The following is a 17,146-nucleotide window of genomic DNA, read 5'->3' as shown; positions in this document are numbered from 1 at the left end:
GTCATGCTCAAACGACACCCAGCAAGAGGAATGCACGTAACTCCTGCAAGGGCAGCCCAGGCCCCCACGATTCTGTGGCAAGCACTGTAATAAAAATCAGGAACAGACATGCTGCCCTCAGGACTCGGAACAGCGGAGCTTTAGCTCTCAGTCGATGCCTCACTGACTCCCAGCAAGTTTACGTGAAGTCAATTAATTATTCCCTCACTCATCTAGGCTTTTAACACGTGGAGGCAAACCAGAGACAAGACCGTGTGTGCCAAATGTCCCTTCCTGAGATTCCTGGGGCTCTGGTTTACAAATCAGCTTTGGAAAGTCTAAATTTAGACTCACCTCCCGCCTGTTCAGATCCTCTCAACCCTCAGCAGGAACTATCACCCCCAGCAAGGTGCTGACATTTCACAGATGCTGCTTTCCTCCCTCTCTTGAACACCCCCAAATGTGCAGGAAATCCTTCTCCTGCGGGGCGGATGCTTGCAGTTGAACAGGCTATGCACCGTACAGTTCTAGGTGGCACCGTTCATATTACAATCCCTTCTGACCGACTCCAAGGCTCATGATTCTCATTTGTCACTGTTGTCTATGTGAATGAAGTCCTCTAGACCAGGGATCAGCAAACTTTTTCTATAAAGGGTCAGAGAATAAATACTTCAATGTTTGTAGGACATACAGCCTCTGTTGCCACTGCTCAACACAACTAAGCAATTTTGCCTTTATAGCACAAAAGCAGCCACAGACAATATCTGAACAAATGGGCATGACTGCGTTTCAGTAAAACTTTATTTATAAAAATAGGTGGTGGGCCAGATTAGGCCTGCAGGCTATAGTTTGTGACCCCTGCCCTAGACTTAACGGGAACATCCTCCGGCTCCTTCACGAGGAGGCACTGAAATGTGTTGGAACCCAGGTCCCTTTGCGGCTCCTCCGGCACTGCCCTGTCTCTGTCCTCTTGGACTCAGTCTTCCTGTTGCCCCACATGGTGGCACTGCCCTAGCAGGTGAAGTTTAGTTTAGCTCAACTGACAATTTTATGCCCTCAGGGCCTGGCTCTCTGCTTTCCAAAAGCTACCTAATCTGGCCTAAAAGTCCCTTCTAGCTCTGTGGTCTGGGTCATGTGCCTGACTCCTAAACCCCACCTGCATTTGAACAGAGGCTTCCTGGAGAGATGGCAAAGATGACACGATGATGGGGTAACTCACGTACCGAGGGTCTACTGGGGGCCAAGGACTTTACCTGATTATTTCAGTTGGGTCTCACGACAACCTATGAGGTTGGTATCATTCTCCCACGAGGCTCCCAGAGGGAAGTGATTTGCCCAGAGTCACTCTCTGGGAGGTCAATCTGGGATGTCAACTCAGGTTGGTCTGACTCCAAAGCTCACACCCTCATCACTGTAACACATCATCTTAGCGCAAATGAGTGACTCTCACCATCTAGGCCAGTGTGAAGGAAAACTTTGGGGTAGGCACACCCTGTGGTACTTCTCAAATTAATGCAAGAGGCAGCCACCTTTTCAGTCTGTGTTCAACCCCAGCATGGAGGCCATAGTTTATAAGCCCATTCTATGGAAAGACAAACTGAGAAATAGAATGTTGACATGAGATTAAAAGTGGGGGGGCGGTGCAGAGGTCCTGAGTAGCATCCCCTGTAGCTGACACTGTGGCCACCTACCTAGGAAACATTCCTGCTTCCTCCTCAGGAACAGAAACCAGGTCTGGTTCAGCCATCAGACAGCTGAGTCCAACCAACCAACCAACAAGGTCCTGTGTTCTTGAGACTCACATTTGGTCTAAATGAGGTCTCCAGCCTCAGCACTATGGACATTTTGAGCCAGATAACTCTTAGCTGTGGGACTGCCCTGTGCATGCAGGGTATTTAGCTACATCCCTGGCCTCTACCCCCAGATGCCAGTAGCACCCCAAGTTGTGATAACCAAAAGTGTCTCCCAGCACTGACAACTGCCACCTGTGGGGGAGGCACAGAATCATCCCCAGTTGAGAACCATGGGTCTAAATCACTTTTCCCCAGAGATGGTATTGGCATTCGAGCAGGATAGCCAGGTGCTTTTGACTCACGGTCTCTTGTGAGACTTCAGACAAGCTGTTGGCCAGGCTGCAGTCATCTCGAGGGGAAGGTCTGCTTCCAAGCTCACTCAGGTGACTGCATGATGAGTCCTGCCTTGGGATCAACAGTTCTTTGTCTTGTGGACTGTACTGTGCGCTTTTGCTGAAAGTTGAACAACTCTGGTCCCGACCCACTAAATGCCAATCATGCTCCCTGGTCCCTGTGACACACTCACATTTCCCAAAGTCCTAGAGGGCGATGGCATCTTCTGGATGTGTCTCTGCTGAGGACGATGAGTCTAAAGCAGTTGTATTAATAATCCAGTTCTCGTTTAGCAGTGATTGGCTTAGGAGTGGTCACATGATCCAGTTCTTGACAACAGCCTTAAGGGGAGGTCTACTGGGGGAGCATCAGGGCAAAACTTTCCTCCCCAAGCAAGGAGAAACCCCATTTGCGGTCTGTGGAAGCAGCTGCAGAGGAAGCAGTGTTGGCGCAGCAGCATCCGTCTTGAGACCACCTGGGGACAAAGGCCAGCACACTGGGGGTGGCAGAAGAGCATGGGACCTTGTTGGCATTGCCAAGTAGCTGAGCTACACCTGCAACTACCTCCCCCCAGCCTTATTGCCAAGAGAGAGCATCAAGCCCTATTGTTGTGTAAGACATTTTTACTTTGGTCTTTTTTTTTTTTTTCACTTGAGGCTGAAATTATCTAATGGATAGTAACTTGCGAGGCACATGGTTGGTCTAAGCAGGAAACGAAGAGATGTAGAACACATGGCTTCTGACCTTAAGAAGCTTATATTCATATTGGGAGAGAGGAACCACAACAACGATGACCAAAGAAATGCAAGAAAATTTGGGGCTAATGACACAAGTCCTGCTGCAAGTGTGGCTGGAATTAGGACTAGTCAGGTCAGGCAGAGAGGCTCTTGGAGGCAGCTTCTAAGATGGCCCCAATGGACCTGCCTCCTGGTTTTCAGCCCTGTGTAATCCCGTCCCCTGAAGTGTGTGCTGGACTTACTGACTCACTTCTAAGTAAGAGAGTATGGCAGAAGTAATAGGATGTCACTTCTGAGATCAGGTTATAAAAAAGGACTGTGGCTTCCAGCTCGGGTGATCATGCTCTCTCGGGGGCGCCGGCTGCCGTGTCACGTGGCAGCCCTGTGGGGAGACGCACAGGAGCTCTTGGAAGTGGATCCTCCGAGGCTGGCCAGCCCCCGTGCCAGTGAGCCTGGAGGCAGATCTTCCCCAGCTGAGCCTTCCGATGACCATGGCCCTGCTCGACAGCTTGAATGAAGTCGCATGAGAGACTTTGAGTCGGATCCCAACTAAGCTGTGCCCAGATTCCTGACCCCCAGAAACTCTGTGATAACAAGTGTTTTAAGCTGCTCAACATTGGGGTGTTTGTTATACAGAAACGGACAACTAATGGAGAGGAAGGACTTGAAGACCTACATTTCCTAACATTTCCAAGACAGAGAAGAGTCTACGAAAAGTCCTCCCTGGGTTTCACTCAGAGACCCCTGGGACTCTTGGGGGTCCTGGGTCTCACCTGGCGTAGACCTCATCAGCCAGATAGAACCTTGGGGAGAAGAGGGACTTTACCTGTCGCTTTTTTAACTCATGTAACCCGGAGTCCAGCGCAGTGTCTGGCATATGGTAGGGACTCGATAAATAAATATCCGTTGACATAGGAATGGCTACATGTTTGCAGTGAGATTTTGGTTATGACAAAGTACAAACCAAATGGAAAGATAAATTTAAAAAGCATCCCTGAGGCCCAGAAAAGAAAGCTTTTTAAATCCCTCCAGGGTGAGTCGAGGCTAAAGGTGGGGGTTCAAGAGAGGAGGCCACATAGGCCCCCAAAAAGCACAATGATCAGATGGCCTTTCTTCACCAAGGCAAGAACCGCCTCCTAATCTCTGATCTTAACCATTGAGATGCAGCTGGAATTAGGGGAAAGACTCCCCCTGGTCTCCCAGCTTGTGAAATTAAGTGCTGCTCCCTCCACCCAGGAGGTGAGCAGGCTGGCGTAGTTCACGGGCAGTAATCTGTGCATGGCCAGGAATTCCTTTCGCTTTGTAGAGACCCCATGCATGGGCAGATGGCTGCTCCTAACACTGCTGCACAGGATGCCAACCTCGAGCTGCACTTACCGTGCCTGTGCTTCTCTCGCACCCAGTACCACTCCCAGCCAAGGTCCTGGGGTGACCCTCCACACATCAGCCAGCAGGACACCAAGTGTCCCAAACCGAAAGCATGGCTTCATCTCAAATATTCAAGCAGAGGAACCACTGACAGGTTCTGTTGCCCCAGAGAGGCCCCAGGAGAGCCTTGTCCCCTGGGACTTGCGAGTCTGCAGAGACTACAAACACCTTAGTGTCCCTGTGATGTCACCCACCCTGGGTTGTGTTTCCCTTATACAGTCCTCTCGAGAACATGCTTGCTGGAGATACCCCCGAGAAAGAAACAGGGGTGAGGGGTGACTAGAGGAAAGCAACTGAGGGTGGAAAGAAAAACGTGTGCAGAAGGAACATCAGACTCTAGGGTTGGGGGGTTCCCTCGTCCCCAAAAGAGTAAACTCTGGAGCTTTCGGATTCTGCTCTGTTTTTCCTTTTGAAAATTATATAACCAACCAAGAAGAACAAAGCCTTCCCAGGCCTCCCAAGAATACCAAAATAGCACAGAGAGAAACTCTGGCTGCCTCATCGGAGCTCCAGCCCCACAGCAGCAAAGCTGGGGAGGGGGGCAGTCTGGGTCCCTGCTGGTGGGTGCTGGTGGCCGCGGGCGCAGAGGCCCCTTCCTGGGCTGCAGGCTGAGAGTCCTGTTTCCAATCCACAAGTGTGCAATGGGGTGTGTGCACGCAGGTGTGTAAATCCTTCTGATTTTAAATGACTCCTACAACATCTGACCTTTGTAGATTCAAGGGGAAACTTCTCGATTCTTTTTTCAAGGAGATGTGGGCTAGAAGATGGTACCCTCTTTCAAAATCTAAATCAATACAATTTTGACATCAGTGGTGAAACAAGGTGGGGTCCCCTTTGGGGCTTGCTTTGTTTGGGCTGTGTTCTGAAGGGAAGGCATCCCAGCCAGGGTGCGAGCTTCTCAGGGGCAGAACCTGCATCTTTAATTCTCCTGCGCTCTCCTGAGCACTTATTGAATGGTGCCCGTGGGCGGCTGTGCCTTCCCTGAGTCCGGAGATTCTCTCTGTGAGAACACATTCAATAAGCCGTCGTGGGAACGCAAAAAGCCTCTGGCCCTGCAGAAGCTCAGTGTTCAGACCTGAGCTTTTCTGCCAAATTTTGGGGCCCATATATGGGACCACTTGCACCCCACCTGCACGGTTAGCCCATGGCAGGGACGCTCAAAGGGTCCTGGTTTGTGGCTATGGAAGTCAGCATCATTCTGCTTTTAGATCAGAAATAGCAAACGTGTATAATACGTACTGCTGTGAACCCATTTTGTGCTTATCACAGACGCTGATAATCAGTCATCACTCTATCCTGATGACCCAGGAAAATCAGAGTCCTTTTCAAGCAGCACTCCCGAGAGCCTCAGCCAAGCACCCACAGCTGGCACTTGGGCAAAGCTTGTCTCCATTGGTGGCCTTGACTCTGACCTCAAGCTCCCATTGCTAATGGGGCCAAGCCCCGCCTTGTCTCCCAGGCACACGGTTCAGCTCAGCTGGCATTTATCCGGAGCGTCCTAGGTGCTGGGCACAGTCACACACATTCCACGTTTGACGTGAAGCGTCACAGTAACACTGTGGGGTAGGTGTAACTCTTCCCATTAAATGAATCGACACAGCAGGGGGCCTGGGGCACAGCAGGTGTTCTGCAGGTGCCTGTCTTCCTCCTCTTCCTTCCATTTTGCAGAGTTGAAATTTCAGACTTTCTCAAGGTCACACGCTAGAAAGTGATAGTGCCTGTGTCCTAATCCAATGCACTGTGTCATCTCCCAGGAGGCTTCTTGTTATGAGGCACCCCCATCCCTCTCTCATACTTGAGTGCTTGCTTTTGCTTTTCTAACTTTCCCAGTTCCTTGGAGAAGAAGGATTTCCCTTGCTTCTTTAAGTCACCTTGGGAACCGACATCGTTTCTCAAGGTTTCTAGCCTCTGATCTTGTATCTTCCTGAACTTTACTCACCAGCCTACAAGATGTCTTTCAGTCCATTGAAAATGTCACGCTTCCCTTGCCTTTGGGCCTTCACACGTGCTATCACTTCTGTCGGGGGAAAATTTCCCCCTCCTTTTCACCTGGCTAATTCTTACTCACGCTTTAGGTATCAGTATTAACACCTCTTCCTCCAGGAAGCCTTCCCTGATGTCTCCTTTCCTTCGCCAGACTAGCTTGCTGTTCAGGCTGTGTCCCCCTGTTCCCAGCCCTCATGTCACTTTTCTCCCTTTCTGTCTCAGCTTTGCATGTGTTTGGGGTCTGACTGGAAGCTCAGTAGGGCAGAGACTTCACTGTGTGCGCTGCTCGATTCCCAGAGCCTGATTCCTAACCTGCTCAATAATAAATATCTGACAACGAATGCCTTCTGCGGAGCTCCACACTCCAGACTGTCGTTTACAGATTCAAGTTTGTAATGCTCACTTTTTTCTTCCCCGTGAGGACACCAACTAGACATGAGAATTTCACAAGTCTTATCTGATTTCAATCCTGGATTCAGTCCCTGTACATTTCATGGAGTTCTTGACTTCCTTCCCCCACGCCTGAGCCCTGCCGTTCGCCAGTCACCAGGCTCATTATCCCGCGCATGGCCACCCCCTGCGATTCCCATGGAGACTAATCATTTACAGGGTTGTGCTCAGAGGCAAAAAGAAATCATTCCTAGAGAAGAAAAAACGTTCCCTTTCTCGGCGATTGCATCTCCCTGTTCGCCGGTGAGAGAAGTGGCATTTTGACAGCTCAAGTCAACAATCCCTGGGCCGCATGGGGCCATCAGAGCAGAGGAAAGCCAGGGCTGGGAGCCTGGAGGCCTGGGTTCAAGTTCTGTGGCCTGTGGGCTCTTCAGCAAGGAGTCCCATCTCTGCAAAGTGGGAACCACCGCACTGCCCACTTACTCGTGGGGAGGAGAACAAGGCCAGCCATAGGAACACACTTCCAACAGTAAGCACTGGCTGACGTAGCAGTCACGGCCACAATCCAATTGTATTAAAACTAACAGCTTCCATGATGACATCGAGTAGACTCGAGGGGGTTGGAAACGTCACCCTTCCTCATGTCTTGGGCACCTCTTGACACTCCTCCAGTAGTGAGTGGAAGAGGTGAGTATTGGCCCACCAGCCATTGCACATGTGTTTGGAGTCTCTTTATTGCAGGGGTAGGGGGTGGAAGCTGGGGAGAACTTCAAGCTAAATCATCCCTTTTCTCTCTCCCGGCACACACTGAGACATGCAGCCTGCGACGGCCTCCCGCAGTGACTCTGCAAGGACTCTCCAGCTGGCTAACCACGTCCATCATGGCGATGCGCTTACTCGGTTCTAACTCCCTGGGGGCCGCCACGTGCCCAGCGCCCTCTCTTCTCTCCGCTATGAGTGCCTCCTTCACGGGCAGGTTATTAAACTCTAAGGATCGGAAGCGCGTGCCACAGAGATCGCGTCGTGGGGGCATGGCTGTTGGAGAGGAAACATGGCTGTACACTTGCTTTTTCATTTTGCTCCTTGCTCTAGCAGGGGAGACGCCAGGGCACGCCATTGATCTCTTAGGAACAGTGAGTCCCCCGCAAGCCTGTGAGGCCTTCCACTCACAACACGCCTCTCAGTCTTGATGGCCAGGGCCCCACGGAAGGCCATCGGGCCCCACTGCACATGGAGGGGGAGGGAGGGGTCAGCCTGCAGGGGATGAGCTGCCCGGAGCAACAGAGCAACAGAGCGAGCAGAACCAGGGAGGTGGGCAGTGACGAGCCCACCCTGGCTCTTAGATAAATGAGGCAAGACAAGAGCCTCAACGGTGAGCCTGGGTTTCCCACCAGCAGGCATGTGTGTTCCCAGCTGGGTTTGACTTCATCTGGAGAAAGGCCACCGTCCTGGCCTCCAGGCGTTAGTCAGTTCATACTAATTACAGCATGACTCATGCTCCCTCCACCCCCAGATGAGGAAACTGACGCCCAGAGAAGGAAAAGGACTCTTCCAAGGTCACTCAGAGGCAGGGCCAGGCTCTGTAGAGTGGCCGGGCTGCCTTTGTTTGGATCAGGCCCATCCAGGCAATTCTCGGGCCTCAGGCTGACCTCACGGGTCCCTGGGCCATCCTCCGTCAAGTCAGGAAGGGGATCCTGACCCAGCTGGCAGAGACCTACGTGTGGCAAGGACCGGCTAGCTGCAAAGGAACAGCTCTTCCTCTAAATAATCAAGTAATTGCTCTGTATCAGGGGGAAAGAGTCACATATAGACCACGTGGCAGTGGCTGCCAGCATTCCAAACTGGAGTCCTCTCCCTTCGTGAGAGCAGAGCTGGAAGCCAGGCCTGCCCCAGGGAGTGGAGGAAGGAGGGGATTGCGAGTTGGCCCTGTCTCCATTGAGGACATGCAGGGCTGGGGCCTAGCACAGCGCCTGGCCGCCAGGGTGGCTGAGCTAGGTGAGGGGAGCTCCAATTCATTCTAGCCTGAGGAGAGCTGGGCCCCCATAAGGCCAGGTGCAAAAGATGCCTCTCCCTGTTCAGGTGTAACCAAGACAGTGTATGAGTCACAGGGACGTGGACAGCCTCACACACGTATGCATCAGCGGGAAACTAACTCTCAGAATGCTGATGATGCCAGACAGGCTGCGGGCCCAGATTAGGGGAGCAGGGCCGAAGAGGAGGGGCTGGGGAGAGAAAGGGGAAAGGGGGAGGAGGGCAAGAGGAGGAAAGGACAAGAGTGAGCACTGGGGGGCCCTCACCTCCACTCCCAGAGGCAGCTATCTGCCCTCTCTTGAGTGGCCTGGCTGCCAGTGCACTTGGCACACACAGACAGACCATCCTCCCTGCCCGGGAGCCTTATCACAGCCTGATAAAGTCCTCAGTGCAGAAAACGCTGGAATGCTGACAACAGCAGCAGCACATTAGCCTGACAAATGTCATCCTGCTGGCCGCCAAGAACTCCACAGTTCTCCAGGTACTGGGAGTCCCGGGACAGGAACTGGATTCAGCCTGCACAGTGTAGCCAGTCAGCTGGGAGCCCAGACCGGGGCCGGCACAGTCGGATGTTTGGCCACTATGGGCTGGACGGTGACGCACTAAAGCATTCCTTTGCTTCTCCCTTTCTCTACACACTCCAGATAAATGACCCTTGGGATTTAATGAGTTCTGAAAAACCGGCACGAACCAGGCTCTTGTTATGACCTGGAGTTCTCCTGTGCCGGGAATAAAAGAGAAGTCAGCGGGTCTGGGCAGGGGGCTGCCTGGGGAGGGTCTCAGCCACTCCTGGGCCTGTGTACAGACCCAGCCTCAAGCTGCCCTTTGGGAGGATGGGACTTGATAGATGTGGCCTCATCTCAATGCCACGGGCCAAGGCCACTTGGTGCTCAAAGCAGTAGGTAAGGTTGTCGACCTCACAGACAATGTGGAGACGGCTTCTTTCTGAAACACGCGGGAAGAGGTAAAGGCTGGATCATGAGAAGAGGGGCTGGCCCAGGTCGGCGGAGGCTGGAGGGAGCTGTCTCTCCTGCACTGGTCCCTTCGCACCTGCAGTAAATTGCTCACTGGGTGTGGTAGAACGGGACAGAACCCCAACCACCCAGCACAAAACTTCTAGGTGGGAAGAAGTTTGCTTTTTTATACGCTTTATTATATTCCCGATGACAAAATCATTTTCCTTTTTCAAGTAGTGATGTAAATTGTTTTTAGTTCTGAATCTGTTTCAACCACCTCAATTGCAAATTAGGATCCCAAGTGTGGGCAGAGTCTGAGGACACCCCGAGAGGCCTGGCCTCAGAAAGGCTGAAGATACATCCCATGTGGGTCTCGTACAGGACCGTGCCGAGTGTCCCTGGGAGAGTCTCATCACCAGCACTGAGGTGGAGGATGGGGACCCAAGGCCTATCTCTGTCCCTATGTTTAGCTTTTTTTTTTGAGACAGAGTCTCACTCTGTTGCCCGGAGTAGAGTGCCGTGGCGTCATCCTAGCTCACAGCAACCTCAAACTCCTGGGCTCAAGCAATCCTACTGCCTCAGCCTCCCAAGTAGCTGGGACTATAGACATGTGCCACCATGCCCGGCTAATTTTTTCTATATAGATTTTTAGTTGTCCAAATAATTTCTTTCTATTTTTAGTAGAAACAGGGTCTCGCTCTTGCTGGGGCTGGTCTCGAACTCCTGACCTTGAGCGATCCACCTGCCTCGGCCTTCCAGAGTGCTAGGATTACAGGCGTGAGCCACCGCGCCCGGCCTCCTATGTTTAGCTTTATAAGGTGTTTCTTTGAAATAAAACAGAAATCAAAACGCTAACTTTGAGAGTGATCTCTTTTCACCAGGTGGACCGTTTTGTTCTTTCTTTGACATAACTGCAGAGAGGGGTGGAGTCCCAGCTTCAACCCTGTGCTCACTCAGCCTCCAGACACCTGATTCCGTCTGCTTCCTTGTGAGTTGTCAGCAAAGGTGACCGGGAGTAAGGCCTGGAACGATCGCAGTGACTTTTCACCCTGTGCCTATGCTCGGATGTTCTCTCAGCCTAGACCTCTTTCTCTCTCACCCCTTCCCAGGCCTCGCTCTGAGGCCGCCTCCCAGCGCAAGCATGGCGAGGGCCCTGACCGGAGTGAACGGGTTTCAGGCTGCAGTCAGGAGAGGAGGTAAAACTATCGTGGAGATATTGCCATCTGTCCCGTTTTCTCCACCCTCACTGCCTTACGGTAGGTCCTGGGTATTACCTCTAAATGTCTGGATTCTGCATCATGCCACCTCTAGCTTTTGTCCTGGTTGCAGCAGCCGGGGCGAGAGCCATTCACTTCTGCTTCTCTGCAGCTGAGAGTGCTGTAGGATCTGTGGCATCCCTCGGTAAGTATGTTCAGAATAAGCCCCCAAAAGCTCTCCCTGCTGCTTGCTGCGTCCACTCCAATCCATCCTCCTTCCTGCTTCAATTATTTCTAAAACAAATCTATTCGTTCCATTCTCCTGTTATAAAAATTTTTTAATAGCTCTCCACTGCCCAGAGGTTCAAGCCCAAGCTCCTCGCAGCCCCGAGTCAGCCCTGCCCCGTCTCCCCTCCACACAGCCCCCCACTCTCCAGCAGCTGCAGAGACTGGGCCAATCTTCCCAATTCACCACATTCCTGCCACGTGCAGATCCCTCCGTGTGTCTGGAGCATCCCTCCCCGTGCTGTGCCCCAGTGTCGCCCCGACTGCTTCAGCTCCGAGCACAGTGCGCACACCTGCAGCGGTTATCCTACGGGCTTCTCTCCCCATGGGTCTTTCTTCCCACTACACTGGGGATCCCAAGAGCAAGGCGTGGTGGCGGGTTCACCCCATATCCCAGCCATGCACAGTCGTTGGCATGTCACAGAAGCTCAATAAGTTGATGTCTAGAAGGAGACACAGCAGTGGGAACGGGGCTGGGGACTTGACAGTGGAGAACATCTGAGAGAGGCGATAGGGGAAGGTGACTTGTGAAGGTGCATTCGTTCCCCTGGGGGGCGTGACCTGCTGGGGGAACCCTGGTCAGCTTGCCAGGGTGAGAGCAGGGGGTCGAAGGGGAATACCATGAGAGAGCCATGGAATGGGGGAGCCCTGAAGACCAGGCTGGGCTCCAGACTGCAGTAGGGCAGCTCCGGCCGTGCGGCGAAGGGTGGGCGACAGGGAGGTGTGGAAGAGCAGCAGGCTCAGCGGAGGTGTGAGGGAGAGTTCAGAGGCACTGAAAGAAACTGGGGCCAGAGGAGGGATTTGGCCCGTAGAATCCCGGTAACTGCACGCGCCTGGACGTCACTCCCAGGCAGGGCGGCACACGCTGCCCACAGGAAGACTAACTTGATAAGCAAAAGCAAACCTGGAGAGCACCCGCACGCCATTCCCTCGGGGGTTTGTTTCTCTTCTTTCTTCTCCAGGTTCGATCCATCACACTGACATACTCCAGGATGCTAAATTTGGGTTGTTTACCAAGTACAAGCTACGTCCTCAGGCTCACTTCTCTACTTCCCTCCTTCAGGAACAGCCACCCCACAAGATGCTGCGCAGCTCATGGACCATTTTGCATGAGCCCTTAGGAACTGTTTTGCCTGATTCTTCTGCTGTAGACAGCAGAAGAATTCCTTTATCATTTAGTAACCTCATGGATAGCAATAAAATTAAGATGAAAACACATTTGCAAAGCAACTTTCCACTGTCCAAGGCACTTGCATGTCGTATTATTTAATAGTTGATGCTTTCATGGAATATTTATTGAGCGTCAGTATGTACCAGGCAGCGGGGATAGAGGCAAATGTCCCAGACACACTCCCTGGCTCCGTGGAACTTACAGTGGAGGGTGGAGGGGCAGACACGACACAAATAGCAACTGCGGATGACTGCATTTGTGATAAGTGTATGATGGAGAAGTACAGGATGGTACAGGTGGGGGTGACAAGGAGACAATTATTTTGGGGGAAAAACAGCAGATTCCCTGAGGAAGTGACATTTAAATTGAGACTTGAGGAGCAGAGGCTATCCAGGAGGTACGCAGGGGTCATGACCTTGAGAAGTCTGATGTTGGAGGAACAAAGAGGGCCAGTGGCATATATACTGCTGGGCCACAGGAGGAAAAATGAGGTTGAAGAGAAAAGTGGGGCCACAGCAGGAGGACCCATTTTATTCCCCTCTGAGACACCTTGAGCAAGAATCAAACTATGCTACATAGGCCACAAACAACACATGAATAGCATCAACCTTGATAACGTAAAAGTTCAGTGGAAAAAATGCTGGGGACGTGGAAGGGAAGGAAGAGGGAAGGAAAAGAAATCTAACATTCTCATACTGAGTTACCAGCGACTGCTAACAGCTGACGGAAGTTAGAAATGGAAGTTAAAGAGAATGAGTATAAGCACTTAAAGGATAATACAAGAGCTTTAAAAAGTGATAATTACTATCAAAATCAAAGATGCTGACTACAAAGGTTACTTTTAAGTGACGGATGTGATAATGATTCATCAAGAAATAAATGTGTAACATAATATCAGATTACTTAGTGGGGAGGCAAGCAGATTTGCACTCCCTATTACTCCTGTGTTATTCTTTGTTTCTTAAACAACAGCAATAAAAACAAATGACCCCCACAAAAAACAAACAAAGGCAGGTATGGTATATTATTTAGAGAGGTGGAAATAACCGGCAAAGTAACTAAATGAAGAAATGCTTGAAAGCTTGGGGTCAGAGATGGGATAGGGAATGGCAGGTTTTGAGCTTTTTAAAAAAACCACGGCTTGCGCTGATGAAAGCTAGAAAGACTTAGGAGTCACCCACTTACTTCCAACCTCATGGCCATCAGGGCCAGTGGGGAGAGTGCTCTAGGGATGGAGGCTGTCTCTGTGCAGCGTGCGTGGGCTGGAGAGGAGAGGGGCACCCTGGGATAGCCGCCTGGGGAGCCAGCCTGGGAGAAGCTACTGCTCTCATAGGGGACCAGGCATTTCCCTCGTGGTCCATCCCATCCTCCTCCTCACCCCTTTCAGGGGCCCTTGACATTTTAATCCAGTGATTTTCAAATTCAGCTGCATATTGGAACCACTTGGGAAACTTTTAAAAATCTTGATACTTGGGCTGCACTGTGACCAATAGATCAGAATTTCAGGTGATTCCCATGTGTAGCCACGTTGAGGCCATAGTAAGAAGACGAAGACCGGCTTGCATATTGCTACTCTGCCAAACAGCACACAGCTGGGAGGAGCTATTTTTTCCACTATTGTAGACAACCATAGAGTGCCCTGGTAGAAGCATCTCTTGGGTGTGTGTGTGTGTGTGTGTGTATGTGTGTGCATGTATGTTAAGGCCAACAGAAGGGATGAAAGCAGCCGCCATTCCTGCTCCTTTGGCAAGATCATCCATATCATTTTTTGTAAGCAGTTGGCATGGCATCAACGAGAAGGCCTCAGACATGGTTCCTGAATAGCCACCCTGCCCATGTCAGCCATTACCCGCAACAGTGACGCTCAAACTTGAGCGAGCACCAGAATCACCTGGAGGCTCACTGAAACACAGGTGGCTGGACCCACCCCCAGAGTTCCTGATTCAGTAGGGGGAGTTCCCAAGTGATGCTGATGCTTCTGCTCTTCACACCAGACTTTGAGAACCACGGACCAAGGGGGACTTGGATTAGGGAGGGTAGGTGCATGGTGGGTGCAGACATCCTCTCTCCCAAATTAAAAAGAACATAGGGCAGCCATCAAGAGAATGATAGCACAATGCCCCTGTAGTCTCCCATCGAAGTCTCAAGGCCCAGGCTGATTACCAACAACCCCTGCAGGCTGTTAACCACAATGGGACCGTCTGGACTTTGAGCACTGTACATGGAGCCTGATATAATGTTCCCTGTTCAGATTTGCCACAGGTCAGATGCCATGGCCCAGCATCATTAAACCGCTGAAAAAAATAATCAAATGAGGGGCAGCCATTCTATCCGGCGACACCAGTCTTAACAAGGGGTTCTACTTATGTTTCCTTATGTTTGTATTACAGGCGGAGTTGCTCCTGAAAACAGCTTCCTCACAGTCCTGACTGACTTGAGTGAGGCAATTTCTTGGAGTTTTTCTTCACTAAATATATTGGGGTGGTTGTTTTACAAAATAAGATAAAGGAAGGAAGGCAAAATGCATACACCAGCAAAGTTTTCCCAAACCAAATTTAGAGTCAGTACTTAGTAATTTAATTTAGAATGATCAATTGAGCAATCACCTAAAACCTATTTCCTAAAATCCCCTAGGGTGGAATTCTCTAGCTCTGCGGTGTAGACTAGCCTTCGGAGTTTTCAAGAGAATTTCCTCTTCCCAAATATACCATAATATGTTTTAGCTGACAACCAAACAGCAGTCAAACTTCAGAGGAAAATAATTTGCAAATTCATTAATCAGAATACTGTTTACACTTCTTTTATAATAGTTACCATTTATTTAAATTACAATCCCGTCTTTTACTAAAACCATTAATGGCCATAGTATATACTATGATGTTTGCAGGGCCACAAACATGTTTTGTTGTACATGTAAAAATATAATTTATGTAGAATGTCAGGTCTGAAGGGTTTCCAGAAGTAATGTTGCAGTGGAACACTTACAAAAAAAAATCTTACAGGAAACCAAATATATTGCTAACAGTGAAAAGACTGACCTTGGACTATGCTATTTAGTATAAATTTACTCCAATTTTAGTATAAGTTTTAACCATTTAATTATAAAAACAATGAGAACACTGAACCTGATTCTCATGTAATACTTACCTAGTTTATTTTTCAATTTTGTTTACTTGCTTATTATCGAGAAAGTCATAATCCGCAGAGATTTTTTTACAGTTCACATTTACAATCTCAAGTTATTTTTAAGTTAAAAAGGAGATGGCAGAAAAATTTCAAGACAGCTAAAAATCAAATTAGCACACTGAGGGTTTTAGTATGTTGAAAGTTGATAAGTAATACATTTGAGTGTTATTTTGCTATAATTTTAAAAAGAGATAAAATATATTTTATAATTAAAACTACGAATCAATATGAACCTCTTTACAGATGAGAAAACTGAGGCCCAAGAAAGGTAGGGAGACTTGTCCAAATCCTGTCAGTGATTCAGTAACAGGGTGAGATTAGAACCAACTTCTCCTGACAATATATCCACCCCACATTTTGTGTTCTATGTTTTAGAGAGAGAGAGAGAAACACTGCTCTATGGGGATTTCTATAAGGAATGTGCAGGTGTTCAGTGACCTAGTGAAAGACCAAGAATGGAGGCTGGTTTTATGGATCACAAACAGGACTTCTCACCCAACCCTCTCCACCCCCCACCACCTTTTCTTTTTCAGGTGAGAGTTTATATGGTGCTTCTGAAATTGACAATCATCTTTGGCAATAGCAAATGTAAAAGACGACGACACTGATCTGTGATTTGCAAATAATCTTTTTTTGCTATAGGACGTTTGTCTTTTTATTTTTCTGGATACATTCACAGGCGGCTGCTCCATCAGTCTTTAAGTTGTCCCTGCCTCTCCTTCCCTGGCTGCCATCAATGTGTGTGTGTGTGTGTGTGTGTGTGTGTGTGTGTGTGTTAAGGGCCAACAGAAGGGATGAAAGCAGCCACCATTCCCGCTCCTTGGGTAAGGTCATCCATATTAAATTTTTTTTTTGAAACAAGAAGAATGTCCTGGAAACCAGAGCCAAGTGGGATTTGGGTATAAGCTCAAGTTTTTTTAGTGTGACCTCAGGTGACAGAGCATGGCCCCATGCCGCAGATACAGATCCCAAGGGAATAAAAAGCCCATTTTGTAGTGAGTCTCTGGGTGTCAGTTTCCTTCCAAACACCTCAATTGTTAAAGAAACTTTTCTGCTCTAGTGGGGTTGTTTTTGCCACTTGTGCTTTGGCTCCTGAATATGTGTATGTATAAAGATCATGCATATGCACGGATGTATACAAATAACATTGGGCTATGCCCACAGTTCCCAAGATGAGTATCTTTCTCTAATGTTCCCTTCCAGAATAAAAGGTTTGTAATACATTTGAACTGATTTCATTATGAGGACAAAAGAAATGAGAGGTGGCTATAAATATCAGATACTAGTTCAGACCTCTGGTTAGTTAATACTAGAAATAATTATTAACACAGTGAAGAGTATATAAATAGCATAGATTTCCCAAGCTGGACACCTGTCCTGATGTTCGAGGCTCCTAATGGGCTATAACCTACCAATTGAGGTAATCGAGGGAATGAACTCTCAATCATCCCAATGTCCAACAAGGAAGGACTAATTAAATTATGGTATATTGCCTGATGGGGGAGAAAAAGTTATGTTTGAAAGGGACATTTAAACTAGCCAGGCATAGTGGCACACATGTATAGCCCTAGCTACTTGGGAGGCTGAGGCAGAAGGATCGCATGAGCCAGGAGTTCAAGGTTGCAGTGAGTTATGATGACACCACTGCACTCCAGCCTGGGTGACAGAGCAAGAC

Source organism: Propithecus coquereli, unplaced genomic scaffold (assembly GCF_000956105.1).
Source record: "Propithecus coquereli isolate 6110/MARCELLA unplaced genomic scaffold, Pcoq_1.0 Scaffold37, whole genome shotgun sequence".
Classification (NCBI taxonomy): Eukaryota; Metazoa; Chordata; class Mammalia; order Primates; family Indriidae; genus Propithecus; species Propithecus coquereli.
Note: the sequence above shows the minus strand (reverse complement) of the source record.